Source organism: Globicephala melas, chromosome 19 (assembly GCF_963455315.2).
Source record: "Globicephala melas chromosome 19, mGloMel1.2, whole genome shotgun sequence".
Classification (NCBI taxonomy): Eukaryota; Metazoa; Chordata; class Mammalia; order Artiodactyla; family Delphinidae; genus Globicephala; species Globicephala melas.
In genome coordinates, this window is record NC_083332.1 from 2811203 (window position 1) to 2820166 (window position 8964).

Genomic DNA, 8964 nt, shown 5'->3' on the forward strand with positions numbered 1-8964 from the left:
GTTTACCATGCAAAAATCTTCTGACTCAGCAGAGGATATAGTCAGAGAAAATAAAAAGTTAATCAAAAAGGTGGTAACACACTAGGGACATATCTGCTAAGATCAGTTTTCATAGTATGTATATATATAATTATTAGGTTGTATAACCTAAAACTAATACAATGTTATATTGCCAACTATATCTCAGTAAAAATGTTTTTAATTCACTAAGGTATCAGGACATGAAATTAAATACAAAAATTATTAGTCTTAATATAGACAAACAATACCCACTTAGAGGATTTAATGTTAAAGGAAAAACCCTTTATAGTATCAACAAAGAAAATGCCTATGAGTAAATTCAACAGGAAATGTACAAATCCATATGAGAAAAACTTTAAGACACTCATAACAACGAGGAAAACTGAAAAACTGCAAAGTAGAAAGGGGTTACCCTGCCAGCTATTAAAACGTACTCTTAATGTATCTATACTTAAAGCATAGTGGTCCTCACAAATGAACAGACCAGTGGAAAAGAAGACAAAGAAATAAACCAAGTCACATATGGACATTAGTAACTGATAAAGCAGGTATTTCAAACCACGAATGCAAAGATGGACTTTTTGATAAATAGTTCAGGAACTTATTAGCCAGTTAGAAAGACCTCAACTTAAATGTAAACCTCATCGACTATGCAAGAACACAGCACAGAAGGATCCAGGATCTAAACGTAAAAATTGAACAATTGCAGGTATTAAGAGAATCACGTGTGAATTCTCTTGTAACCAGATGTAGGAAGAATTTCCAAATTATGACTTAAAATTCAGATACAATAAAATGATTTTTTAAAAGAAGGTTCGTATGGAATACAACAAATAGTGGAGAACAAAGGAACAAAAATAACAGAGTAGCTTCTGTTTAACTTTGTAAGTTGTAAAACACCATAAGTAAAAAAATTGTATAAAACAAACTTATAGTTTATTAAACTTAAAGCAAATCCAATGTAACCACAACCAGGTCAAGTAGGAAATCCTGTCCCATGTTCTCCTTGCCAATTATCTGTACCCTCCTCCTGAAAGAGTACCACTATTCTCACATTAATTTGTAAGTTTTGCTCTATGATTTTAAAACTTAGATATGCATTTTTATCAATATAGCTTGATAGCATATGCTTATTCTCGGTAAATGGAATGCTAAAGTCGTTTCTATCTGGCCTCTTTTGGTTGGCATTATATTTGTAACATTCTCCTATGTTGTTACATGTAGCTCTAAGTGGTTCATTTATATTGGTGTATCGTATTACACTGATGATATGCCCACAGCTTAATAATGCTACAGTTGGAATTCCCTGGCAGTCCAGTGGTTAGGACTCCATGCTTCCACCACGGGGGGCATGGGCTCGATCTTTGGTCAGGGACCTGTTTTATAACCTAAGTGATGCTTCTATGAACAAACGTTCACATGTACCCTAGTGACAATAAGCACACATTTCTCTAGGTTTTATCATTTTGAACAAGCGTCCACGTGTAGTTTTGTGTAATCAAGCGTGTATTTCTCTAGTTTTGTAACTACAGGTCATGACATATGGATCATCATGTTTACTACATAATGTTCAATGGATGAATGGATAAACAACACGTAGTATGGACATGCAGTGGAATATTATTCACCCATAAAAGGAATGAAATTCTGACACATGCTACAAGAAGAATGAGCTTTGAAAATATTATGCTAAGTGAAAGAAGACACAAAAAGACAAACATTGTATGAGTCCACTATGTGAGATACCTAAAACGGTCAAATTCATAGAGAGAGAAAGAATAGAGAATACAGATGCTGGGGCAGGGAGGACAGGAGTTGTTTAGTGGGTACACAGTTTCATTTGGGGGATGAAAAAGTTCTGGAGATGGATAGTGGTGATGGTTGCACAACAGTGTGAATACTTAATGCCATGAAACTGGCAAGGAAGCAACCTAAGTGTCCATCGACAGAGAAATGGGTAAAGAAGATGCGGTACATACATACAATGGAATATTCCTCAGCCATAAAAAGTAATGAAATTGGGTCATTTGTAGAGATGTGAATGGACCTAGAGACTGTCCTACAGAGTGAAGTAAGTCAGAAAGAGAAAAACAAATATTGTATATTAACACATATATGTGGAATCTAGAAAAATGGTACAGATGAACCGGTTTGCAAGGCAGAAATAGAGACACAGATGTAGAGAACAAACGTATGGACACCAAGGGGAGAAAGTTGGCGGGGGAGTGAGTTGGGAGATTGGGATTGACATATACACACTAATATGTATAAAATAGATAACTAATAAGAACCTGCTGTATAAAAAACAAATAAAATTAAATTCAAAAAAAAAACCAAAAGGAATGAAATAATGCCATTTGCAGCAACATGGATGGACCCAGAGATTATAAGTGAAGTAAGACAAAAAGAGAAAGACAAATATATGATATCACTCATAGGTAGAATCTAATTTTTAAAATGATATAAACTTATTTACAAAACAGAAACAGACTCACAGATTTCGAAAACAAACTTATGGCTACCAAAGGGGGAACGTGGTGCAGGGGGTGGGAGGGGTGTATTAGGCACTTGGGATTAAGATACACACACAACTATGTATAAATAGATAACCAACAAGGATCTACTGTATAACACAGGGAACTCTACTCAGTATTCTGTAATAACCTATAAGAGAAAAGAATCTGAAAAAGGGGCTTCCCTGGTGGCGCAGTGGTTAAGAATCCGCCTGCCAATGCAGGGGACATGGGTTTGAGCCCTGGTCCGGGAAGATCCCACATGCCGCGGAGCAACGAAGCCCATGCATCACAACTACTGAGCCTGTGCTCTAGAGTCCGTGAGCCACAACTACTGAGCCCGTGTGCCACAACTACTGAAGCCCAGGTGCCTAGAGCCCGTGCTCTGCAAGAAGAGAAGCCACCATAATGAGAAGCCTGTGCACCACAGCGAAGAGTAGCCCCCGCCCACCGCAACTAGAGAAAGCCTGCGCGCAGCAACAGACCCAACACAGCCAAAAATAAAATAAAATAAAATAAATCTAAAAAAAAGAATCTGAAAAAGAATAAACATATGTATAACTGAAAAAAGCTGCACTTTTTATTTAAAAAACAATCAGGCAAATTATAGAAAACAGTCCTCTATTCTTGCCTGTAAATCTGATCATTAAAATAAACTACTTTCAAATGTGTAAAAAATGGTTAAAAGAGTAAATTTTGGAATTCCCTGGCGGTCCAGTGGTTAGGACTCCGCACTTCCACCGCAGGGGGCACGGGTTCGATCCCCGGTCAGGGAACCAACATCCTGCATGCTGCACGGTGTGGCCAAAAAAAAAAAAAAAAAAGTAAATTTTGTTTTAGGATATTTTATAATGAAAGAAAACCTCTCATGTGTTCTAAACATTTTCTCTAAACATTGTTTCCTCATTCCCTCTCTAGCTGAAAGCTTCACCTGAAGACGGTGATCCCTGAAGCCTTTTGAAATGTTGGCTGCTTAATCATCCCTTCCCTCCTGCTACAGGACCCAGCTGTGGGGTTGGTATCCTCACCAACACTCCCTAACACCTCACGGACTTTCATCAGGCAGACTGGAGGCTCCATCACCCGTTATGTTTTCATGCTGCATGTACCCATGGTCTGTGGCACAGGCTGCCTCGTTCCTCACAAATTGTATCACCTGGCTCACTCCCACTCTCATAGGACTTCTAAGGTCATACAGAACAAACATTAGGGACAAAGTATTTATATACAATTTAGCATAAAATTAGGACATCCTAGAAACTTCTGGATGGTAATCGATTTGCTCAAAGCCAATCAATCAAGTTACCGTAACAACAGGTCCCAAACTGAATTCTTCCATTTGCCTGTTGTTTGCTGTCTCCCTTTCAGAGTTTCCCATTGCCAAAACCTCTGTTTTGTGTGTGTGTGTGTATGTGTGTGTGTGTGTGTGTGGCCCTGGCAATCACTCAACCTCTCTGAACCTCAGTTTTCTTATCTGCAAAATGGGGAGAATAATATCCCCCTTACAGGAGGGCTAAGGCCCTCAGAAGGCAAGGCATGTAAAAAGTGGACACCTGACAGTGGCAGGTCCAGAGTAGCTCAACAGCTGCCTCTGCTTCCAGACCAGATCCTTCTTGGTGCTGAAATGATCTAGAGATCAGAGGTGCCACCAAGCTTCTCAGCTACCTACTCAATACCCAGACACCTACCAAGTGCCAGGTGGGTCAGCTGCGCTCAGAGCTGAGGATTCATGGGGAGCACAGCTGTGCCAGCTGCAGCTACCACAGGGGATGAAGACAGTTACTGGCTGAGGCCTCTCCCAGAAAGCCCTAAAACACCCCATAATCCACTGACTGATGCTCGGGCCTGAAGACCCTGGGCAAGAGCAACTGGCCAACACAGCATCCAACTCAGGCCAAGCTGTTGGTCAAGGAGCAGAGGTCAGAGCCATGAGACTCCACGCCTGGGACACCGCAGATGGTACATATGCTTTCCTGCCTGGAGAGCCACATGGCACGATGCGGGACCAAAGCCCTGCAGCTGGGGCAAAGGACCACAGGCAGTGGGGGGGGGGGGGGTTGGGAAGCCCTAAGGAATGTGGTTTGTCCTGTGTGAAGTGCATCAAGAAGGCAACCTGGCTTTGGACAGATGGATGTGCAAAGTTCCCTTCAAGGCACAGTTCCTTGGGCTGGTGGGTAGAGACAGCCACCGACTCACCCTCTTCTCAAGGACGCATGGAGATAGAAAGGGGGCTCTCTTCACCCAGGGCCCCTGCAAACAGCTGCTGGCATCACAACTAGGCAGGAGGGAGGTCAGGACCACAACTGTCACATCTGCCATGATATGTCCAGGGCCTGGGCTGTGGCTAGCACAGCAGGTGCCCGATACACATCTGAATGAATGTGACACTTGACAGGGCTTCCAAATGCCTCCCACTCCCTCTGCTGAAGGAGGGTTCTGGCCATCCTCCCAAAACACGCACACAATACCCTACCTCTGCTGCCACTGCCAGCCAATTCAGTCTACCCCCAGCTTGGCATCCCCAGCTCTGGCTACAAATGACTTCTCTAGTTTTCTCTCCCCTCATTGCTCTCCACATCACGTACTGCAGCCACACCATCTACTCCTGGATCGGCTCCCCTCCTCCTTCTTTTTTTTTTTTTTATTTTTTTGCGGTACGCGGGCCTCTCACTGCCGTGGCCTCCCCCGCTGCGGAGCACAGGCTCCGGACGCGCAGGCTCAGCGGCCATGGCCCACGGGCCCAGCCGCTCCGCGGCATGTGGGATCTTCTCGAACCGGGGCACGAACCCGCATCCCCCGCATCGGCAGGCGGACCCTCAACCACTGCGCCACCAGGGAAGCCCTCCCCTCCTTCTTTACTCTGAATTCATACACCACACAGGTCACTCTTTTCAAGTGCACAGTCAGCACTTTTTAGGATATTCATAGAGCTGTATAACATTTTCATTATCCCTCCCCCCAAAACTCCATACCCATTAACCCACTGAACATCCTCTCTCCTACTCCAATACTGTCTAATCCCAACATCCTTCAAGACTTAGCTCACGTCAGGCTTCTCTAGTGGCGCAGTGGTTAAGAATCCACCCGCCAATGCAGGGGACACGCGGTCAAGCCTTGGTCCGGGAAGATCCCACATAACCCACATGCCGCGGAGCAGCCAAGCCCGTGCACCACAACCGCTGAGCCTGCGCTCTAGAGTCCGTGAGCCACAACTACTGAGCCTGTGTGCTACAACTACTGAAGCCCGCGCACCTACAGCCCGTGCTCCACAACAAGGGAAGCCACTGCAGTGAGAAGTCCGCACAACGCAGCGAAGAGTAGCCCCTGCTCCCTGCAACTAGAGAAAGCTCCGAGCAACGAAGACCCAACGCAGCCAAAAATAAATAAATAAACCAAATTTATAGATATTTATAAAGACTTAGCTCATGTCATTTTCCTATTAATATTGTCCTATTTTACGGACTTGCCTGCTTTCTCCTTTAAGGTACCAAGTCCTCCAGAGCCACATGCAGGAATGTGTGTGAAGGACCCGGCTGGGGTGGGGGGCGGGGTCCTCAGAAAATGGCAGCGACTATTACAAGGCAGGAACAACGTGGCTCTGTGTAGTCTCAGGACACAGAGCAGCTGGGCTCAACACCGGGATGAGTGACCCTGGAAAAGTCAGATGCCCTGAGTTTCAGATTGTTTATCTGTAAAATGGGGACAATGAGAGCACCGACTTCTTTAGAATTAAATGGGAATCTACATAAGCCTCAGCTCAGGGCCTGGCACTTGTAAGCTCTCACCTTATCCTTAACACTATCAGTTAATAAGTGGCTCCCCAAACCCACTGCCTCAATCACTCAACAATCCTCTATCCGCGGATAGAGCTCAGGACCCTGTACTTGTAAAGGTCCCCAGGTGACCTGACGCAGCCAGTGTGGCCCAGATCTGTGGGCTGGCTCTGGGGGCCAATGGTACCGCAGAAACGCTCGGTTTTCGGTGTTGCAGGGTCTGGTTCAAGTCCCAGTTCTGCCACTTCCTCGTGAAAGTCCCGGAGCCCGTTTCACCAGCTTTCAAATGGGGACGATAATAGGGCGACACCATCAACTAGCTCGGGGACCAAGCAGGGGCTCGCGGGCCGGACTTACCTCCACCTTGGGCTGCCAGCACGTGGCTGGCGCACACGATTGCATCTGCTCGGTATTTCCCGGCACGCCAGACCCGCCCTGCCTTCCAGCCAGAAGGCTCTCCCTGGCCCCGAGGTCAGCAGCGCCCGCCTCAGTAACCCCCGGCTGAGACACCCCAGTCCCCGCCCCCCGCCGGGAACGCAGGTGGCGCGCGGCGTCCGCAGTCCAGCCGGAGCTCCCAGCCCAGCCGGAGCTCCCAGCCCCGGCCCCGAAACTGCCTCCCTTCCCCTCCCCTCCTCATGCCTCACCGTGGCGGCCACTATTCTTCGGAGGCACGGGCTCCGGCTTTCCGGCCCCTCGGCCCCGGCTCCAAAACTTCTGTTTTTCATTTGTCTCCCCAGGTTACATGAATCTCACAATCAGAACCAATAGACCAGCCAAGTCAAAAACAGCTCTTCGACTTCTGTTTTTTTCATTATTTCTCTTTAGTTCTCCAATATCCAAGGCCCTCGAATTTTCTTTGTCTCTGATTCAATTTCTTTTTTTTTTTTTTTTTTTTGCGGTACGCGGGCCTCTCGCTGCTGTGGCCTCTCCCGTCGCGGAGCACAGGCTCCGGACGCGCAGGCTCAGCGGCCTTGGCTCACGGGCCCAGCCGCTGCGCGGCAAGCGGGATCCTCCCGGACGGGGCACAAACCCGCGTCCCCTGCATCGGCAGGCGGACTCTCAACCACTGCGCCACCAGGGAAGCCCTCTTTTTTTTTTTTTTTTTTTGAGGTGGATCATTTTTAAAATCTTTATTGAATTTGTTACAATATTGCTTCTGTTTTTTGTTTTGGTTTTTTGGCTGCAAGGCATGTGGGATCTTAGCTCCCCGACCAGGGATTGAACTCTCACCCCCTGCATTGGAAGGCAAAGTCTTAACCACTGGACCACCAGGGAAGTCCCCTCCGATTCAATTTTAGAAAAATAGGGAGCCCCAGTTCAGCCTGGAAGAGTCCCGTTCTCCTAAAAGTTGAGAACCATGGAGATTTAATGAGGGAAGGTGCTGGATACACAACCTCTCTGTGAATTTAAATGCTTTTCACTGTAGTACATCCTTGCCAAAACAAAGGGGAAGACTTGACCATTTCTCATACCCCGCTCTCTTGTTCTTTAAGCACCCCAGACCTGTAGTAAGCTCTGAGAGGGGGAAATGAAGAAAAAGAAAGATCAGTGATAAGACTTCCTCACCCAGTCTGGTCCCTGGTCCTCCTGGTTGGTCCCCATCAAAGAACAGCTGTAGAAACTGAGACTTAAAGGCTGTGCCTGCCCCTTGATTGGCCATAGAATCTCCCCCTTCCCATTGGCTGGCGTAACTCTTGATTGACTAGTCTCCGAAGGCGATGTGAACCTGTTTGGGCTTGTTTTCCACCTCAGGTGGGAATGATCTTCCTTCATGCATCAGTGAATAATTCCTTCAGGAGTTGCTGACTCCTGGTAGCCACAATGCTATTCATAGCTCTCTCTATATAATATCATCACTGGGCTTCTATGAACAATGTTCTCCCACTACCGTTGAGGGCTAATTTGGAGACTGGTAACGGGAACCTTCTGCTTGTCATCTGAATATCTGACTTCTCCGATAGTGTTCGCTTCCCGAGGGAGACTATCTTATGCATCTTCTCACCTTTCATAGCAGCACCTAAAATGAAGCATTCATAGATCAGGAAATCAATGAATATTCCCCAATAATAGCTCTGGATGGAAAGGGCAGAAGTTAGAATTTTAAAATGCCTTTTTTTATTGTGATAAGAACACTTAACATGAGACCTATACTCTTACATGTTTGTGTTCAATACAGTAGTATTCACTATAGTCATGATTGTACAGCAGAACTCTAGAACTTAATCACCTTGCATAATCAAAAGTTTATACCCATTGAACGATAACCCCTGTCTTCCCCCTCCCTCCAGCCATTGGAAACCACCATTCTATTCTGGTTCTATGAATTTGGCTATTTTAGATACTTCATATGAGTGGAGTCATGCAGTATTTGTCCTTCCGTGGCTGGTTTATTTCACTGAGGATACTATCTTCCAGGTCCATCCGTGCAGTCGCATATGGCAGGATTTTCTTCAAAGGCTGAGTAATGTTCCACGGCAGGTGTCTCTTAGTACCCCATTACTGTCATCATTGAAACTCGTGTGGACTCTGCCCCATCTTCACTCTAATCACCGTCACCCACCATTGACTCTCCTAATTGTCTCCACCACCCCAAACGTTCATTGGATGCTAATGATGTAAGAGCCCTCCAGGTAAGGGCATTTCATGCAATATCTGAT